The 20,476-nt window shown below is 47.5% G+C and overlaps 1 protein-coding gene across 1 annotated transcript in view; it reads left to right on the top strand.

Annotated features, from left to right (window-relative positions):
• Nucleotides 1-12,263: 12,263 nt before the first annotated feature.
• LBHD2 (LBH domain containing 2) overlaps nt 12,264-20,476 on the top strand; it is a 145,006-nt gene continuing 136,793 nt past the window's right edge. Inside the window, exon 1 of the mRNA XM_082242698.1 lies at nt 12,264-12,436. The gene's annotated coding sequence lies outside the window, so the exon portion shown is untranslated. The remainder of the gene's footprint in view (nt 12,437-20,476) is intronic.

The raw sequence follows: 20,476 nt of genomic DNA, 5'->3' as shown, positions 1-20,476 counted from the left end.
CTGATTCTCCTGCCAGCCAATCAGGAATCAGGTCGTGAGACCCCTTTTCTGATTGGCTGAAAATAGAAGCGATTTTACTGGCCATTGGCTGGAGGAGGTAAGGATGCTGGCTGTCTTGCCAGCCGGCCACCCGTCCTGCTGGGGGGGGGGGGGGGGTGTAATTGCCTGCTGGTCGTCCGTCCCACTGGGGGGGGGGGTGGATTTGCCGCCCCCCCCCCCAAATTATCATGCACAAGCTGCCACTGGTAGATTGCTTTGGGAGAAAACATAATACTGATGCGGCCCACAATGAAAATGAGTTTGACACCCCTGATCTACGGAATGGGAAAGCAGTTAAAATTCCCCGATCCCCTGCTCCCCCAAGGTCCTCCGCACTGCAAGACTGGTCTCTGAAGTTCCCCCACCCCCAGTGGTCAGATGCCCTTGACATCATAAAGACTGATGCAGGGACCCATAGCCCAGCGCTGGACACCGAGGACCAGTCCACATGTGTATGGACAGAAATACAAATCCTTTAATAACACAGATCCCATGTGTGTATATAATCTGTGTCTTCTGTTGTCTACTCTTCATAGACTAAATGCGATTGGTTCTCTGATGTTCCTGGATAGTAATGGCATCCAACCAATTGTACTATATGCCTAGAACTGCTCTTTGAATGCAAACTTTTCATGTACATAAAGCATTCTCCCAGATCCAGCCTCACGTGGATTAAACGCATCTTACCATCCATTTATTTACTGTAGAATATAATAGGATTGCCCCCCCCCCCCCACCTGCGTGCTTGTATTATCCTCAGCCCCCGGCTACCACTGAAATAATCATCAAATATGTTGTCGTCATAAGGAGGTGATGAAACGGGGAATAACCACCGGATCAGTACAGGCGGGGGGGCAGTTCAGACATGTCTGGTGTGTAATTAGAAGTACAATGCCATCAATGTACAGGAATGGAGCACAACATGGGGGTTTGTTATCCTATAGAGACATATACATTTTATTTCTTAAATAGGAGTTACAGTCTGTAACCAGTCTGCATTAATACATTCCCATCATGTCACAATATACAGCAACAGTATCATTTTCCAGAAAAAAACTCCACCTTTTATAACTAGAGAGCAATGCTTGAGTGATGCCTAGGTTACGATGATGTCATCACTCTGCTGCAGGCAGGAAGAAGCCTTTCCCCAGTCCCCTCTCTCCCCTAGTGATCAGACTGCACAGGGCTTTTTTTCTCAGAGAATAGGTGCAGGAACTCTCCTCTCCCAAGTCCCCCCTTGTCTCCGCCCCCCCCCCACCTCCGAGCACCATCCCTTATTTCCACCCCCCCCCCCACTCACCTCTGAGCACCGTCCCTTGTTTTCACCCCCTTACCCAGCTCTGAGCACTGTCCCTTGTTTACACCCCCTTACCCACCTCCAAGCACTGTCCCTTGTTTACACCCCCTTACCCACCTCTGAGCACTGTCCCTTGTTTCCACCCCCTTATCCACCTTAGAGCACCGTCCCTTGTTTCCACCGCCCCCCCCCCCTACTCACCTCTGAGCACTGTCCCTTGTTTCCACCCCCTCAACCACCTCTGAGCACCGTCCCTTATTTCCACCCCCTTTCCCACCTCTGAGCACCATCCCTTGTTTCCACCTCCTTACCCACCTCCAAACATTGTCACTTGTTTTCACCCACCTACTCACCTCTGAGCACCGTCCCTTGTTTCCACCCCTTACCCACTTCTGAGCACCATCCCTTGTTTCCACCCCCTTTCCCACCTCCGAGCATCGTCACTTGGTTCCACCCCCCCTTCCCCGCCTCTGAGCACCGTCCCTTGTTTACACTCCCTACCCACCTGCGAGCATCGTTCCATGTCTCAACCCGCCTCTGAGCACCGCCCCTTGTTAACACCCCCTACCCACCTCCGAGCACCATCCCTCATTAACACCCCCCTACCCACCTCCAAGCATTGTCCCTGGTTTACACCCCCTACCCACCTCCAAGCACTGTCCCTTGTTTACACCCGCTACCCACCTCCGAGCACCGTCCTTTGTTTCCACCGCCCTACACATCTCTGAGCACCATCTCTTGTCTCCACCTCCCTACCCACCTCCGAGCACTGCCTCTTGTTAACACCCCTCTACCCACCTCCGAGCATCGTCCCTGGTTTACACCCCCCTACCCAACTCCAAGCACCATCACTTGTTTATACCCTTCCTACCCACTTACACCCCCTACTCACCTCTGAGCATCATCCCTTGTTTACATCCCCGACCCACCTCCGAGCACTGTCCCTTGTTTACACCCCCCTGCCCACCTCCAAGCACCGTCCCTTGTTTATACCCTCCTACTCACCTCTGAGCACTGCTTATTGTTTACACTCCCCTACCCACCTCCAAGCGCTGTCCCTTGTTTACACCCTCCTACTCACCTCTGAGTATTGTCCCTTGTTAAAACCCCCCTTACCTACCTCCAAGCACCATCATTTGTCTCCACCCCTTACCCACCGCTGAGCACCGTCCCTTGTTAACACCCCCCTACCCACCTCTGAACACCGTCCCTGGTTTACATCCCCCTACCCACCTCTGAGCACCGTTAATCAGTGGTGGGTGGTGGGCCGGGAGGTGGTGGGCTGGGAGGAGGTAGTCTTATCTCTGTGGGAGGTAATAAATACCTAGAAGTGTTACACTGACATTTAAAGCTGAACTCTAGAAATATAAAAAATCCGCCATTGCAGTGGGGCTCCCCACCCACTGCAAAAGTTAAATACTAATTTTGCCTAAGGTACCAGCAAAAAGCACCTTTTCTTATCTTATTTCCCGCAGGCTCCTCCTTTCAGGCAACTGGTCCCACAAAGGCTCTTCTCCTGGGTGTTTCGGTGGGTGACATCATTATGTACAATGCAGCACCATCAGTGCTGCATTGTCAGTTGGGACACCGAGGGCCCGTCCACAATCCGAGGCATCGGAGAGAAGAGGTGAGTACTGGCTACTAAGAGAGGAGTAAGGTGGGTACAAGCTCTTTTTAATCGTCCCCTAGACAAAAACGAGCATTTAACCCTTACAATATGGGGTAGTTCAGCTTTAGTAAAAAAAAATTACACTTTAATAGCAACATGTTATTTTAACAAATAGCAACAAGCTAAGCTCTGGTGGGCGGAGTGAAACGCATTGGTGGCGTGGCCTCGTAGGGGTCCAGGCTGAGTCTGACACTTGTTTACACACAGCGGGTCTTTTTCTGATGTGTGACTCCCAGGACCTTCAGCTCTTATCTAACATGTGATTTTAACACAGGGAACTTTTCATAGCACTAAACAGGGCCGGACTGGCCTACCGGGATACCATGAAATTTCCTGGTAGGCCGGCACGACCGCCTGCCCTGGGGCTGCTTTGAGGGAAGCAGCGCCTATAAAAAATATGGCTACCAGCGGCCCGGGCTGACATGTCAACTGCACATGTGCCGCCGCTGCTCTGGAAAACCCGTATATGCTCGGCCATTCTTGGGCAGGTGGGAGCATGCGCAGTGATGAAATGGCGTCGGGCGGCGCCATTTTTAAATATAAGGCAGAAGTGGTGTTCCGTCCAGCGGTGGTGTCCTGTACCATGCCCGCAGCCTCTACATCTCCTGTACCATGCCCGCTGCCTCCTCTTGAACCATGTCCGCAGCCTCTGCCTCCTAACCATGTCCGTAGCCCCTGCATCTCCTATACCATGACCGTAGCCCCTGCATCTCCTGTACCATGCCCGCAACCCCTGCATCTCCTGTACCATGCCCGCAGCCCCTGCATCTCCTGTACCATGCCCGCTGCCTCTTACATCTCCAGTCCCATGCCCGCAGCCTCTGCATCTCCTGTGCCATGCCCGCTGCCTCCTCCTGTAACATGTCCGCAGCCCCTGCATCTCCTGTACCATGCCCGCAGCCCCTGCATCTCCTGTACCATGCCCGCAGTACCTGCATCTCCTACATCATGCCCACAGCCCCTGCATATCCTACACCATGCCCGCTGCCTCTGGTATCTCCTGTACCATGCCCGCAGCCCCTGCATCTCCTGTACCATGCTCACAGCCTCTGCATCTCCTGTACCATGCCCGCAGCCTCTGCATCTCCTGTACCATGCCCACAGCCCCTGCATCTCCTGTACCATGCCGGCAGCCCCTGCATCTCCTGTACCATGCCCACAGCCCCTGCATCTCCTGTTCTATGCCCGCAGCCCCTGCATGCCCTCTACAATGCCTGCAGCCCCTGCATCTCCTGTACCATGCCTGTAAACTCTGCATTTTCCTGTACCATGCCCACAGCCCCTGCATCTCCTGTTCTATGCCCGCAGCCCCTGCATGCCCTCTACAATGCCTGCAGCCCCTGCATCTCCTTTATAATGGCCGCAGCCCCTGCATCTCCTGTACCATGTCCGTAGCCCCTGTATCTCCTGTACCATGCCCTCAGCCTCTGACATCTCCTCCTGTACCAAGTCCGCAGCCCCTGCATCTCCAGTACCAAATTCCCAGCCTCTGCATCTCCAGTACCATGTCTGCAGCCTCTGCATCTCCTGTACCATCCTGACATCTCGTACCTGATTTTCAACCTCACCTGAGCGGTTTGCCTGTTTTGGACTGTCCCTGGGATGATTGGTGTGCAAAAAAAGCTAAGCTGAACGGTTCAATAAATATTCAGTTCCCTCAAATGGTGCTCTTCCTTCCAAAGCAACAGATTATGTCCTATACGGCTACAGCGTCTGTTGGCATTATTGATGCTTCAATCCCTATTCTGACCTATTTCCATCCTCCAACTCTGGGTGGAGCTCAGCCATGGACCTATAAGACCACTCCAAATCATAGGTGTGCACCCCGAAGCTCAAACATATATGCGTGTGTGTGCATGTGTATATATACTGACAGGGCAGCCATCAGAAATTTTGGGGCTCCTTACACAGCTTTAGGCTTTGGCCCCTCCAGGCTTGACCACCAGCATTCCGCAGGGTCTGCCCTCTGGCCGTCCTGCTGAATCCGCCCACTGGCCATCCCACCGAGTCCGTCAGTGCACCCACTTCTATTTTACACTCTTACAACTTAATATATGAAAATAAATCCAATTCATCAAAGAGACATCCCCATATATTCAACAAAGAGATATCCCAATCCAGTAAAGAGATGGCCTCATATATTTAGCAAAGGGACATCCTAATCCAACAAAGAGACGACCTCAAATATTTAGCAAAGAGACGTCCCAATCCAGTAAAGAGACGGCCTGATATATTCAGCAAAGTCACATCCCCATTCGGCTTACTCTTCAGCTGCCCTGCTTTTGCAATTGCTAGTTACTACAGCAGCAACAACTCAGTTGGTTGGGGCCTGGGCGGCTGGGCCCCTCGGAGAGCCCGGCCCCCACATATGTATGGGCTCTTCCCCCCTTATGGCTGTATACCGATGGTGTCAGTAGAGTAATGGATGGTGTCAGTAGGGCAATGGACGTTGTCAGTAGGGCAATGGACGGTGTCAGTAGGGCAATGGACGGTGTCAGTAGAGCAATGGACGGTGTCAGTAGGGCAATGGGCAATGGACGGTGTCAGTAGAGCAATGGACGGTGTCAGTAGGGCAATGGACGTTGTCAGTAGGGCAATGGACGGTGTCAGTAGGGCAATGGACGGTGTCAGTAGGGCAATGGACAGTGTCAGTAGGGCAATGGGCACTGTCCGGCGGGCAATGGACAGTGTCAGTAGGGCAATGGACGGTGTCAGTAGGGCAATGGACGGTGTCAGTAGGGCAATGGACAGTGTCAGTAGGGCAATGGACAGTGTCAGTAGGGCAATGGGCAGTGTCCGGCGGGCAATGGACAGTGTCAGTAGGGCAATGGACGGTGTCAGTAGGGCAATGGACGGTGTCAGTAGAGCGGTGGATGGTGTCAGTAGAGCAATGGACGATGTCAGTAGGGCAATGGACAATGTCAGTAGGCCAATGGACGGTGTCAGTAGGGCAATGGACAGTGTCAGTAGGGCAATGGGCAGTGTCCGGCGGGCAATGGACAGTGTCAGTAGGGCAATGGACGGTGTCAGTAGGGCAATGGACGGTGTCAGTAGAGCGGTGGATGGTGTCAGTAGAGCAATGGACGATGTCAGTAGGGCAATGGACAATGTCAGTAGGCCAATGGACGGTGTCAGTAGAGCGGTGGATGGTGTCAGTAGAGCAGTGGACGGTGTCAGTAGAGCAATTGACGGTGTCAGTAGGCCAATGGACGGTGTCAGTAGAGCGGTGGATGGTGTCAGTAGAGCAGTGGACGGTGTCAGTAGAGCAATGGACGGTTTCAGTAGAGCATAGATTGGTGTCAGTAGGGCAGCGGATGGTGTCAGTAGTTTTTTTTTTATTATTTTTTACATTTTTATTTATTTTTAACTATTTTTCTAGAATCCCCGTTAGGGGGCTTAGGTAAAATATCAGGGGGACTGCGCTTCATAGGGGTGATTAGGGAGTGTCCAGGCACACCTGGCACACCTTGTGCACATGCCTATGCTCCAAACAAATGTGTAAAGATTGGTAGGCAATGATCATGGGACTTTTAGCGCCGGTTCACATAGGAGCGACGCTACTTTCAGGGGCGACCTCCGAGATCGCGGTGCGAGCAGCGCGCCGCGACCTCGGAGCGGCCGCCACGGACTTCATAACATTGAAGTCTATGGCGGTCGCCTCCTGGTCGCCCCAAAGAAGCTCCGGACCCTTTTTCTAGGTCGGAGCGACTTGTGTCGCTCCTATTAGAACGGGTCCGCAGCTTTCCTATGGGAGGCGACCTGCGGCGACCTGTGAGGCGACCAGGTCGCCTCACAGGTCGCCCTAGTGTGAACCGGGGCTAAATGAGGTAGACCACTGAATAGATGCAGCTTAAGTACAAATAATTATTAATTACAAATTCCACAATAAACAATTATGCATTAGAATGATCTATATACAACAATATACAGTAAAAATGGACATAGGGAAATCCATATATGATAAAACACCACATGTATGATAATGTTCATAAAATTCCATAGTAAAGTACACAATTGGTCTGTGAATGAATGGATATATCTTGGCATCTCTGGAGCTCTACGCGTTTCGTGGATCCTAGTAAGGTCCATTCATCAGGAGTTTAATGCAACAAGGTGTCTATAAATAAATAAAAATAGTCACACTGCTCTTTATTATTATTTTTACATAGAAGGATGAGAGAGGGTAAAAGGATGCAGAAATGGGATACGAATGGCATAAGGATAGAAGAAATATTAAAAAACTAAGGCTGGAAGAATAGAGAGAAAAAATAAAAGAAAGAACAGAAAAGGAAAAACAAAATGAAGAGAGATAAAGAAAAATAAAGGTTGCTAAAAAATATTAAAAGAAACGGATGAGGAAAGGAGAAAAGAGAACATCTAAGGAGTAGAGGAGAAGAAAGGAAAGAATGAGAGAGAAAAGGAAATGGGAGGAGAGGGGGGAAAAAAGGAAATGATAGAAAAGGAAAAGAGAGAAAATGAAATGAAACAAAAAGGGGAGGAGAGAACAGGAAAGACAAGAAAAAGAATCCTGGGGGAAAATGAAAGCAGAGGAGGGGAAAAGAAAGAAAGGGGAATGGAAAAAGGAGGGAAAGAAAAGGAGAGGTAAGAACAGGAAAAGAAAGAAGAGGAGAAAAAAAAATCAAAGGATGAGAGGAGAGGATTGGAATGAGTAGGAAAGAAAAGGAAATTGAAAGAAAGGATAGGAGAGGAAAGAAATGAAAAGGAAAGGAAAGATAAGGAAAGGAAGGGGAAGGAAAAGGTGGAAAGGGAAAGGTGGGAAGAGGAAAGGAAAGGGGATAACAATTAAGAAAAAAGGAGGCAAAGGAGAGGACAGGAAAAGAAAGGAGAGGAAAGGAAATCAAAGAAAGAGAGGAAAGGAAAGAGTACAACAGAAAAGAAAATCGAAAGAAAGGAGAAAAGAGGAAAGAAAAGGAGAGGAAAGAAGATAAATGGAGAGGAAGTGAATAGGAAAGGAAGCGGAGAGGATAGGAACCAGAAAGGAAGAGGAGAGAAGAGAATAGGATAAGGAAGGGAATTGGAAGAGGAGAGGAAAGAGGAGAGAGGAGGAAAGGAAATCAATGGAAGGTAGAGATGAGTAGGATAAAAATGATATTGAAATAAAGGTGAAGAGAGAAAAGGGAATCAAGGTAGAAAAGAGGAAAGGAGAAAAAGGAGATGAACGGAAAAGGGAAGGAAAGGAGAGGAGAGGAAAGAAAATCAAAGGAAAGGAAGGAAGGGAAAGTAGAGCAGTGGCGAGGAATGGAAAATGGATGGAAAGGAGAAGAGAGGGGAGATGAGAAAAGTAAAAGAAGGTGAGCAGAGGAAAAAAGAAGAGAAAAAAAAAACAATTTGAAAAAAAGCAAAGTACGGGAGAGAAAAGGAAATAAAAAAAAAAAAAAAAAAGAGACGAGAGGAAAGGCCAGAAAGGGAAATCAAAGGAAATGAGATGAAAGAAGTGAAATGGAAATTAAAGAAAAGGAGAGGAGGGGAAAGGAAATGTAATCAAAGGAGAGGGGAAATAAGGAGAGGAAAGAGAAGGAAAAGTAATGAAAGAAAAGGAACAGAGAGTTGGAAGGAAGGAAGGAACAGAGATGATTATAAAGGGTCGCTTTTTTAAAATAAAAACAATCAACATGTCTATACTTACCTGCTCTGTGTAATGGTTTTGCTCAGAGCAGCCCCGATCTTCTTTTTCTGGGGTGCCCCACCGACACTCCTGGCTCCTCCCCTTTATCAGGTGCCCGCACAGAAAGTTGCTTTCCCTGGGGGCACCTGTGCGGGCGGGGCCTGCTCCCGAGTCCTGCTGCTGTGTCCATTGACACAGACAGTGGGACTTGGCCCCACCCCTGCATCACTGGATTTGATTGACAGCAGCGGGAACCATTGGCATCTGCTGCTATCAATCTGTCCAATGAGGACAGAGAGAGCGGCTAGAGCTGCTGCACATCGCTGGATCGGATCGGACTCAGAGGGGGGGGGGGGTGGGGAGCTGTAGCACAGAAGGTTTTTCACCTTAATGCATTCTATGACTCAGAAAATGCTTGAGACTTTACAACCACTTTAAATGAAAGAAGAGGACAGGAAAGCAAATAAGGAGAATATGAAGGCTAGGTTCACACTTGTGCGAGTCAGGGAAAACCCTGCTCAAAATCATGCCCGTTCCTGACCCGCAGGCAAAGGGGTGCCATTAATTCTTAACCACTTAAGCCCCGGAGGATTTGGCTGCTAAACGACCAGGGGGTATTTTGCGATTCGGCACTGCGTGACTTTAACAGACAATTGCGCGGTCGTGCGACGCTGTACCTAAACGAATTTGGCATCCTTTTTTTCCCACAAACAGAGCTTTCTTTTGGTGGTATTTGATCACCTGTGCGATTTTTTGATCATGCGCTATAAACAAAAAAAGAGCGTCAATTTTGCAAAAATAACAATATTTTTCACATTTTTTTATATGAAATTCCCTCCCAAAAAAATGTAAAAATCTAAATTTTTTAACATTTTCAGCCAATTTGTTTTATGCTACCTATGTTTGGTAAAAAAAATCGCAAAAAGCGTATTTTGATTGGTTTGCGCAAAAGTTATCGCGTTTACTAACAAAGGGAAAGATTTTTGTCATTTTTGTTGTTTTTTTTTTAACGCATAATGGCGGCGATCTGCGATTTTTTTTACTGCGACATTGGGGCGGACAGATCGGACCCTTGACTGACATTTTTGACACTTTTGGGGTTACCAGTGACATTTCTACAGTAATCAGTGCTATACATATGCACTGTTACTGTAAAAATACACTGGTAGTGAAGGGGTTAACTTTATTTGGGAGGGAGGGGCTGTGTGTGTCCCTAGGGGCGTGCTTACTACTGTGATTGGCTGTGGCTTGAGCTGTAAGGACACTGATCAACGGATCTACATAGTAGATCCGTGTGATCAGTGTCTTTACACCGAGGAGAATGACAGGCAGCTTATTTACACAAGCTGCCTGACTCTCTCCCCCGCCGATCGCAGAGTGGCCGGCGGACATCGGGTCCGCCGGTCACACGCGCGGGGGGGTCCGTGACCGCGCAGGAGCGGGAGCGCGCCGCCGGCGGCGCGTGCTCGCTCCCCAGACCCTCCCAGGCTAGTGACGTAACGATACGTCACTCTGCCTGTGAGGGGCTGACCGCCGCAGTATATAGTCGTGCGGCGGTCGGCAAGCGGTTAATGTAATCCCCACACATCAGCAAGATTCCTGCGTTTTTCTCATTCGAAACCGCACGGTGCTACGGCATCACGTGATTTTCTGTGCCGAGATTTAAAAAAGGGGCCCGGGACTTTTATAGCTGTGTTTCTGAGGGTAGGGAAGTCCTTTGAAATGAATAGGATGCCCTACCTGCAGAATGCAGGTTGTACTGATGGAGAGGAGCAGAGAGGAGAGGAGAGGTGAGGTGAGGTGAAGGAGAGGAGAGGTGAAGGAGAGGAGAGGTGAAGGAATGGAGAGGTGAAGGAGAGGAGAGGTGAAGGAGAGGAGAGGAGAGGTGGAGGAGAGGTGAAGGTGAGGAGAAGTGAAGGAGAGGAGAGGTGAAGGAGAGGAGAGGTGAAGTATAGGAGAGGAGAAGGAGAGGTGAAGGAGAGGAGAGGTGAAGGAGAGGAGCGGAGAGGAGAGGTGAGGTGAGGTGAAGGAGAGGAGAGGAGAGGTGAAGGAGAGGAGACGTGAGGAGAAGTGAAGGAGAGGAGAGGTGAAGGAGAGGAGAGGTGAAGTATAGGAGAGGTGAAGTATAGGAGAGGAGAAGGAGAGGAGGAGCAGAGGAGAGGAGAGGAGAAAGAGAGGTGAAGGAGAGGAGAGGTGAAGGAGAGGAGAGGAGAGGGGAGGAGAAGGAGAGGTGAAGGAGAGGAGAGGTGAAGGAGAGGAGAGGTGAAGGAGAGGAGAGGAGAAGGAGAGGAGAAGGAGAAGGAGAGGAGAGGAGAAGGAGAAGGAGAGGAGAGGAGAGGAGAGGAGAGGAGAAGGAGAGGAGAGGTGAAGGAGAGGAGAGGTGAGGAGAAGGAGAGGTAGAGGAGAGGTGAAGGAGAGAAGAGAAGAGGTGAAGGAGAGGTGAGGAGATGAGAAGAGAGGAGAGGTGGATGAGAGGAGAGGTGAAGGAGAGGAGAAGGAGAGGAGAAGGAGAGGAGAGGTGAAGGAGAGGAGAGGTGAAGGAGAGGTGAAGGAGAGGAGAGGTGAGGAGAAGGAGAGGAGAGGTGAAGGTGAGGAGAGGTGAAGGAGAGAAGAGGTGAAGGAGAGGTGAGGAGATGAGAGGAGAGGTGGATGAGAGGAGAGGAGAGGTGAAGGAGAAGGAGAGGAGAGGAGAGGAGAGGAGAGGTGAAGGAGAGGTGAGAATGAGAGCAGAGGTAGAGGAGAGGAGAGGTAGAGGAGAGGAGAGGTGAAGGAGAGGAGAGGAGAAGGAGAGGAGAGGTGAAGGAGAGGTGAGAAGGAGAGCAGAGGTAGAGGAGAGGAGAGGAGAGGTAGATGAGAGGAGAGGTGAAGGATTGGAGAGGAGAAGGAGAGGTGAGGAGAGGTGAAGGAGAGGAGAGGTGAAGGAGAGGTGAAGGAGAGGTGAGGAGAAGGAGAGGTGAAGGAGAGGAGAAGGAGAGGTGAGGTGAAGGAGAGCAGAGGTAGAGGAGAGGTGAGGTGAAGGAGAGCAGAGGTAGAGGAGAGGAGAGGAGAGGTGAAGGAGAGGAGAAGGAGAGGAGAGGTGAAGGAGAGGTGGAAGGAGAGGTGAGGTAGAGGAGAGGAGAGGTGAAGGAGAGGTGGAAGGAGAGGTGAGGTAGAGGAGAGGAGAGGTGAAGGAGAGGTGGAAGGAGAGGTGAGGTAGAGGAGAGGAGAGGTGAAGGAGAGGAGAAGGAGAGGAGAGGTGAAGGAGAGGTGGAAGGAGAGGTGAGGTAGAGGAGAGGAGAGGTGAAGGAGAGGTGGAAGGAGAGGTGAGGTAGAGGAGAGGAGAGGTGAAGGAGAGGAGAGGTGAAGGAGAGGAGAGGTAGAGGAGAAGGAGAGGAGGTGGGGAAAAGAAAAAAAGAGAGAAAAAATGTATAAAAAGAGAAAAATTAAGAGCAGAAAAAAGCAAAGCCAAGAAGAGGCAGGGAAATGTACTGATAAAATAGAGGGGGGTATGAAAAGAAAAGGGGAGAGTGGAGGTTGGATGGGGGGGGGGGTATGAAAAGAGATGGGAGAGTTGAGGTTGGAGGGGGGTTAGAGAGGCACAGCGATGGTGATTGCAGGGCGCTGACATAGGCTGTAGCACCTCCTCATGCTCTGGAATGAGAGCACAGCAGCTCCCTCTGCCTGTACAGCATTGAGCACACTGATCTCTGAGCTGTGCGGATCTTCTCCCTCCTGCACACAGCAAGCCAGCCGCTCCTGACACCTCCCGGAGATCCAAGCCAGAGCAGCAACCCACAGGAGAGGATCAGGACCCCCCTGAACCCAGGTGAGACCCCCCAGCCTTCTCCCCCTCCATATACTGCCCGCTGCAACACAGCCCTTTACTACCCGGGGATCTCCACTGCTGGACAACTACAAAACCCAGCATGCCGGGGGAGGATGGGATTTGTAGTTCCGATGCAGCTGGACAGCACATTGAAGAAGTGACCACATAAAGCGGGGCTGTGAGCCGATCTCTCCGATCTGTGTTATTCAGTTGCAGGAGGAAGGAAATGGGAGGTAAAAATAAAACAGAACTTTGACTTCACACTCTGCTGTCTTGTCCTGTGCAGAGCGGACAGACGGGGGCGCCTTCCCTGAACCCTGCGCCTGAAAGGGGCGCCCGTTCTGTGTCTCCCATGCACCCAATTTACTGCTTAGATTCAAGGGGCGCCCAATTTACATACCCCATGGGCGCCCAAATTGCGCCCTCTTTGCGCCCAGCTTAAACTTGAATCTCCCCTGTACCAGGTGTTTCTGTATTTCAAGAAGAGAACAGAACTGGCTGGGCAAGTACTAAAAGGGGGGACCTACTCAATGATACTGGCTATATATATATATTTTTTTTATACAGTATGTCATATACAGTATATATATATATGTTCATATATTATTGCGTAGCGCTTTAAAAAAGAAGCATTTCTATATATATATATATATATATATATATATATTTTTTTTTTTTTTTTTGCGTAGCGCTTTAAAAAAGAAGCATCTATATATATATTTTTTATACAGTCTGTCATATATATATATATATATATATATATATATAATATTGCGTAGCGCTTTAAAAAAGAAGCATATATATATATATATATATATATATATATATATATATATATATCTTTTTTTTATCCCTCAGATGTCGGAGATCATGATTGTATGGTGTGTGCTGGTCATGTTGACATTGGTACTGTGTGATATGAATGGCTCCTGAACAGGTGGGATTCAGAGCAGGTTGTCCGAACTGCAGTTCCAGCATCGACCTCTAGAGGGAGACATACTGCTGGTGGTGCCTGGCTGACTAGCGCCCTCTTTAGGGAGTTGTTAGAGGGGTAACAAGAATGATGAGTATCGGATCTAAGGAATGAGGGCGAGAGGGTGGCTGGAATTTTTCTTTATATCAGTGCAGCACAATTTATTATCTGTATATCTATCATCTACTGCAGCTATCCAATATTTATCTATAGACCTATCTATATCTATCTTTTCATCACCTAATCTATCTATTTATCTTTATTCATCTATCCAATATTTCTTTCTTTCTTTCTTTCTTTCTTTCTTTCTTTCTTTCTTTCTTTCTTTCTTTCTTTCTTTCTTTCTTTCTTTCTTTCTTTCTTTCTTTCTTTCTTTCTTTCTTCTGTATCTATTAATCTTTATTTCTCTATTCATCTATTCAGTATTTATCTATCAGTCAATCTCTACTTATTTATGACTCTATTTATCTATTCCTTCCACTAATCCATTTATCTTCTAATCTGTCTGTCTATCTAGTATTTATCTATCAATCGATTAACCTCTATATCTATCTATCTATCTATCTATCTATCTATCTATCTATCTATCTATCTATCTATCTATCTATCTATCTATCTATCTATCTATCTATCTATCTATCTATCTAGTATTTATCTATTAATCGATCAGTCTCTATGTATGGTATCTATCTATCTATCTATCTATCTATCTATCTATCTATCTATCTATCTATCTATCTATCTATCTATCTATCTATCGATCTATCGATCGATCTATCGATCTATCGATCGATCAATCTCTATGTATGGTATAATCTATCTATCTATCTATCTATCTATCTATCTATCTATCTATCTATCTATCTATCTATCTATCTATCTATCTATCTATCTATCTATCTAGTATTTATCTATTAATCGATCAGTATCTATCTATCTATCTATCTATCTATCTATCTATCTATCTATCTATCTATCTATCTATCTATCTATCTATCTATCTATCTATCTATCTATCTATCTATCTATCTATCTATCTATCATCTACTGTATCTCTCCAATGATGTACTCTCTCTCTCTCTCTCTCTCTCTATCTGTCTATTTAATAACTTTATCCATGGATCTATTATGATGAATATAATGTTTATTTGTTTATTACTCCCCTCTTTGTCACATTGATGTTTCTATATAACCGGTGACCTTGCGGATTGTTACATTTCTTTATTTCTATACATTGTGCTTCGTGTCCTCCCAGAGAGCTTCCAAGAATTCCTCTTCTATGGCATTCAGCTGTGGATTTGCCCATTCATCGGTAGATAATGACGGAGCGGCACTGCCATGTAGTTCTCTCCATAGGACTTCACGGTGTGATTGATCTCGGCATTCTATGATCGGCAGTGCCATTGTACGGTCATCCCCAGGTGATATTTGGTCGGGTTCTTCTATATTGTTCCTGTACAGGAGAAGCTGTGACTGTACATGGAATGTAGGATTTCCCGGGGGTTGCAGGCAGTCAGTGTTTGTCCTTTTTTCAGTGGTGGTTTCAGCATGCTGGCACTTGTAGTTCTATAGGTGCATTGCACACGGCGACAATATTGGTGAGAAAACAGTAACTAAGAGAATATGGTAGATCAGTCTTATGGTGGCCACACATGCTTCCATTTTCTTGTCCGATCAATGTGTGATTCAATCGAATAGCCATGATTTCCCTTCTGATCGATTTAGATCGGAGTCGATCGGCCAGGGCAGAAAATCATCAATCATTTTGTATCGATTGTCAGCACTGAGATACTTTGTTCATGAACACAATCATATTTCGATCAATCGGATTTTGGGATTACATGGTGGAAACAGGGATGAAATTGATAAATAACGATGATAACCATTGATGAAAGTCTGCTCCTCATTCCTTACTACTTTGGGGGCGACTTGTGCATTACCATGCACCACGACTTCGGAGCGACTTGCAGGGACTTCACATAATGGAAGTCTATGCAAGTCGCTCCGAGGTCGCCCCGAAGTAGTACAGGACCCTTTTTCTAAGTCGGAGCGACTTGTGTCGCTCCTATTAGAACAGGTCCTGTAGCGGTCAATGGACCGCGAGGGAGCGCGACTTGTCAGGCTGACAAGTCGCCTGACAAGTCGCGCTAGTGTGAACCGGCTCTTAAAGGGGTATTAAATAATAAATAATTAACAAACATGTCATATTTTCCTGGTTTTGCACAGAGCAGCCTCAATCCTCCTCTTCTTGGGTCCCGCCATGGCGATCCTGGCTCCTCCCCCTTAACCAGTACCCCCAAAAGTAAGCCGCTTGCTATGGGTGCACTGGTGTGTGCTCGCTCCTGAGCCCTGCTCTATGTGTCCATAGGACACATAGAGCTGAGGCTCGCCCCCCCCCCCGCTTATTGGCACACTGGCTGTGATTGACAGCAGTGGGAGCCAATGGCAGTCTCAGTCAATGAGAAGAGAGAGACCCGGGACAGCCAAGGCTCTTGTGCACATTGCTGGATCGAGAGGGGGCTCAGGTGAGTATTAGGGGAGAAGCACACAGAAGGTATACATGAAGGTATACATGAAGGTAAAACAACCTTAAGCCATAGGTGTGTGCAGTCTATTCCATTAGGATGCGCACCCTTAAGCTCAAACACACGTGTGTGTTACTCAGGTTAAAAAAAGACACAAGTCCATCTGGCTCAACCAATAAAAAACAAAAAGAAGTATAGAAATCCCAACCATACAACCCCATATACACAATCCTATACCCACAGTTGATCCAAAGGAAGGCGAAAAAACCTGTGTGTCTTCATATATATGGCCCCGTTACATTGATCTTCCTACCAGCGCTCTGTTGATCACTGTAGATTGTCGGATAATGCCTGCACATGCGCAGAAGTGACGTCACGCCAGCTGCCGTCGGAGGCATTATCTGACTATCTGCAGTAATCGACAGAACAATGCACTATGCTGATGGTCAGATAAAGCCTCTGACGATCTGTGCATGCGCAGCGTGGACATTACACCAGCTGATTGGCAGATCAGCTGGAGTGATGTCACTACTGCGCATGTGCAGATCGTTGGAGGCATTATCTGACGATTTGCAGTAATCGACAGAACATCAGCACAGTGAAAGAGAAATGCGTAAGCACTTGTCCTATAGCAGAGCCGGTAAGAGGGAGATCTTTCCCATCCTCCTGCCTGCACACAGAGTGATAATGTTACTATGCATGAGATGATTAGGGTGTGCCCGGGCACACCCGGCACACCCTGTGCACACGCCTATGACAACCACTTTAAAATGTATTAACCCAAGACCCAAAATGTCATGTGTTCCACCTTACTAGTCCATAGATTTTTCCATGGATTTCTATACAGGCAGAACAAGAGAAGAATGGTCTCATTTACAACAGACGCAGTCAAATGCATTATTAAAAGCAGAATGAATGCATAGGCAAGAAAAATGAATGTATTTCAATGAGCCTAGTTTACACCATTGCGGTGCTTTTCTGTGCATTTGTACAGCATTTTGTCGCATGTAAACACGCATGAATATACAGCAAAAGCAATGTAAGTTGAACTCACAGTAAAAAATGCAAAGTGAATGCAACAAAAAATCACTGCAAATGCGCAAAAAAAACACTTTACAAAGGCGTGAAAATGCAGGGATTGCAGTGTAAACAATTTCTTCTATTCTTACTTGATGCTAAACTGCATGAATGGAGGAATCCCTACTGCCCACTATTGGATTAAGGCAGTTCTGACACCTGTGGCAGGAGTTGGCTGACATTCGAGCAATGTATGGCCAGCTTAACCACGTGCCTACTGGGCTCTTTTACCCCCTTCCTGCCCAGGCCAATTTTCAGCTTTCAGTACTGTTGCCCTTTGAATGAAAATCGCACGGTCATGCTACACTACACCCAAACTAAAGTTTTATCATTTTATTTTTTTTTCACACAAATAGAGCTTTTATTTGGTGGTATTTGATCACCACTGGATTGTTTTTTTTAGTTTCCGCTAAATAAACGAATAAAGACCGAACAAAAAAAAACTTTTTTTATAGCTTGTAATAAAATTTAGCAAACTGGTAATTTTTCACTGATGGGCGTTGATAGGCAGGACTGATGAGGCAGCATTGGTGGGCACTGATGAGGAGGCACTGTTGGACACTGATAGACGGCACTGATAAGGCAGCACTGGTGGGCACTGATGAGAAGGCACTGGTGGACACTGATATTCGGCACTGATGGGCACTGATAAGGAGGCACTGATGGGGCAGCACTGGTGGGCACTGATGAGGAGGCACTGGTGGGCACTGATGAGGCTGCATTGATAGGCGGCATTGGTGGGCACTGATAGGCGGAATTGGTGGGCACTGATGAGGCTGCATTGATAGGCGGCACTAATGGACACTGATAGACGGCACTGATGAGCACTGGTAGGCGGCACTGATAGGTGACACTGATGAGGAGGCATTGGTGGGCACTGATTGACTGCACTGGTGGGCACTGATGAGGCTGCATTTATGGGCCGCACTGATGGGCACTGTAACAGAACCTCCGACCGACCCACCCTGTACTTGTGGTCTTCGTCAGTATACGGCTTCCTTACAGTCATGAACATATATTGCTATTCCAGCCGCCCTCCATACAAAGCTAGCCTGACACTTAGCTTGTACTAGAATCACTCTTTATTGAACAGTCACACAGAATTTATATACACATGAGCGCATCCCCCTCCTGATCAAATTCCTACACACAGGTCAGGGGTTGCCTGATTACATTATCATATGCAGATGAAATTGTATACAGAAATAGAATTAACATATCTGAAGTACAACCAACACAAACAGTATATTTCCGCTCAGCAACTAATAGATGACAGTGATTCAATTAACCTGAGCCAATTAAGTAGCAGAAGGCCGTCTTCGAGCTCCTACAATACAATACACAAACAATAGGTGTAAATACAGAACCTATTGTAGATAACAGGTGAGTACATAATTCAACAATGTCTGGAAGACAGGTGGTTGAGCTGATGATATTAGCATATTGTCTGTCTTCCATTCCCAGTGATACTGAGTACTGTCACAGGCACTGGTAGGTGGCACTGATGGGCACTGGTAGGCAGCACTGATAGGTGACACTGATGAGGAGGCATTGGTGGGCACTAAATGACTGCACTGATGGGCACTGGTGGGACTGCACTGATAATCAGTGCCCTGATTATTAGTGTAGATGTGTACACAAGCCAGTTATCGGATCTCTTCTTCTCTTCTCATGCTGTCAGCATGAGGTAAGGAGTGCCGATAACCGCCTTCTGTTTACATCTGTGATCAGCTGTGATTGGACACAGCTGATCACGTGGTATAGAGCCACTGATTGGCTTTTTACTTCAATCTGTGATCAGCTGTGTCCAGAGGACCTGCCGGTGCTCCCCTTGTGGGCACAATCATGGGAGGCCATCATATGACGCCTCCCAGAACTAGCCAGCTGCACTATAGCCGTCATTTGGCTGCAGCGCAGTTGGGAAGTGGTTAAAGAAGAATTGCAGGTGTAGATTTATTAATGGGGGGGGGGATTATTTACCAAAGGCAAACTCACTATGCACTACAAGTGCACTAAGAAGTGCAGTCGCTGTAGATCTGGGGGGGGGGGGGGACAAGCAAGGAAAATAAAAAACACATGATTGGATAATAGAAATCAGTTTCCCCTCTGATCTACAGTGACTGCGCTTGTAGTGCACAGGGGATTTGCCTTTAGTAAATCAACCCCATAGTTAAGCCTCGTACACACGATCAGATTATCGAACACATTTTCATTCGTTTTTTTGTTGCATGCTAGTCTCGTGTGGAAAGTGAAGAGGTTGCTCCACATACGAAAATTCTCATACGACAGAATTCAATTTCAGAAGTGATGTCATGTGTTGAATTGTTTTCTATGTATTCCTTCGTTTCCCAGCATGCCTAGTCTTGCTCTTACGTTTTTTTTCCGGACGAAAACTATACTAAATAAATGAAAATTGGACGTTGTGTTCACGTAAGATAAACATTTTATAGCCTGTACATCCAGTTTTTGTCGTATGAAACTTCCTAACCGGCTGTCGAAAGCTCCATATTAATGATCGGAAAATCGGCAGATTGTTCATCGGACAAAATTTTACTTCCAATTTTCTTATCGTGTGTACGGGCCTTAACATTGATTCAGCGATTCTGCTTGGACCAATATTAGGGATCGACCGATTATCGGCAAAGTCGATATATTGGGGGCCGATATGCACTTTCCCCGATATATGGGAATCGGCCCCTGAGGTTACCGATATTGCCGATATTTCGGGAAAGTGCTGTACCGGAGTGATGTCTGCAGCTAGAGGCATCACCCCGGTACCGGCGTCCATAGCCAACGGTTGGCTGTCTTGTAATGACAACCAATGCGGCTGAGAAGCCACTCGGCTGTCATTACAAGGAGTGGAAGGGGATGTTCCCCCCCTCCCGCTGCCTTCCGCAGCTCACCCGGGTCCCCCGTCCCACCGGGAGATCCGGGCAACCAGCCTGCACGGCCGCCGAAGTCCCGATCAAAGCCGCATTCGACTCTGATCGGGTTTCCATGCAAAAACCTGGAAGTGATGTCATGAGTGACATCACTTCCGGGTACAGTCTGGCACCAGATTCAAAAAATTTACAGCATTCAAATCAGCCAAACTTGGCGCTTTGAATGCTTTTAAATGCAGAGGAGGGGTTTGGGGTCTTTTAGACCCCCAGATCCCTCCACAAGAGTACCTGTCAAAAAAAAAAAAAAAATTTTAAATGTACAAAAATATCAGCCGATACCGATATGCATTGGCCAAAATATTGGTATCGGCAACAAAATACCGATATCGGTCGATCACTAACCAATATATACCATACCTGGCTGACGTCCCTGGAAGCTGGAAATCACTGTCCAGACACCGTTACTCCAGTGATCTCCACTTGCTTCCGGGTCCAGCGCCGATTGGCTGGCCTGCTGCGTTCTAAACACAGGAGGTCGGCCAGTCGGCACAGGCACCAGCCTCATGCACACTTGAATGCTGCT

Source organism: Pelophylax lessonae (genome assembly GCF_965119305.1).
Source record: "Pelophylax lessonae genome assembly, chromosome: 13".
In the NCBI taxonomy this organism is placed as follows: Eukaryota; Metazoa; Chordata; class Amphibia; order Anura; family Ranidae; genus Pelophylax; species Pelophylax lessonae.
The sequence above is the reverse complement of the archived record's forward strand: the minus strand, read 5'-3'. Positions and strand labels throughout refer to the sequence as shown.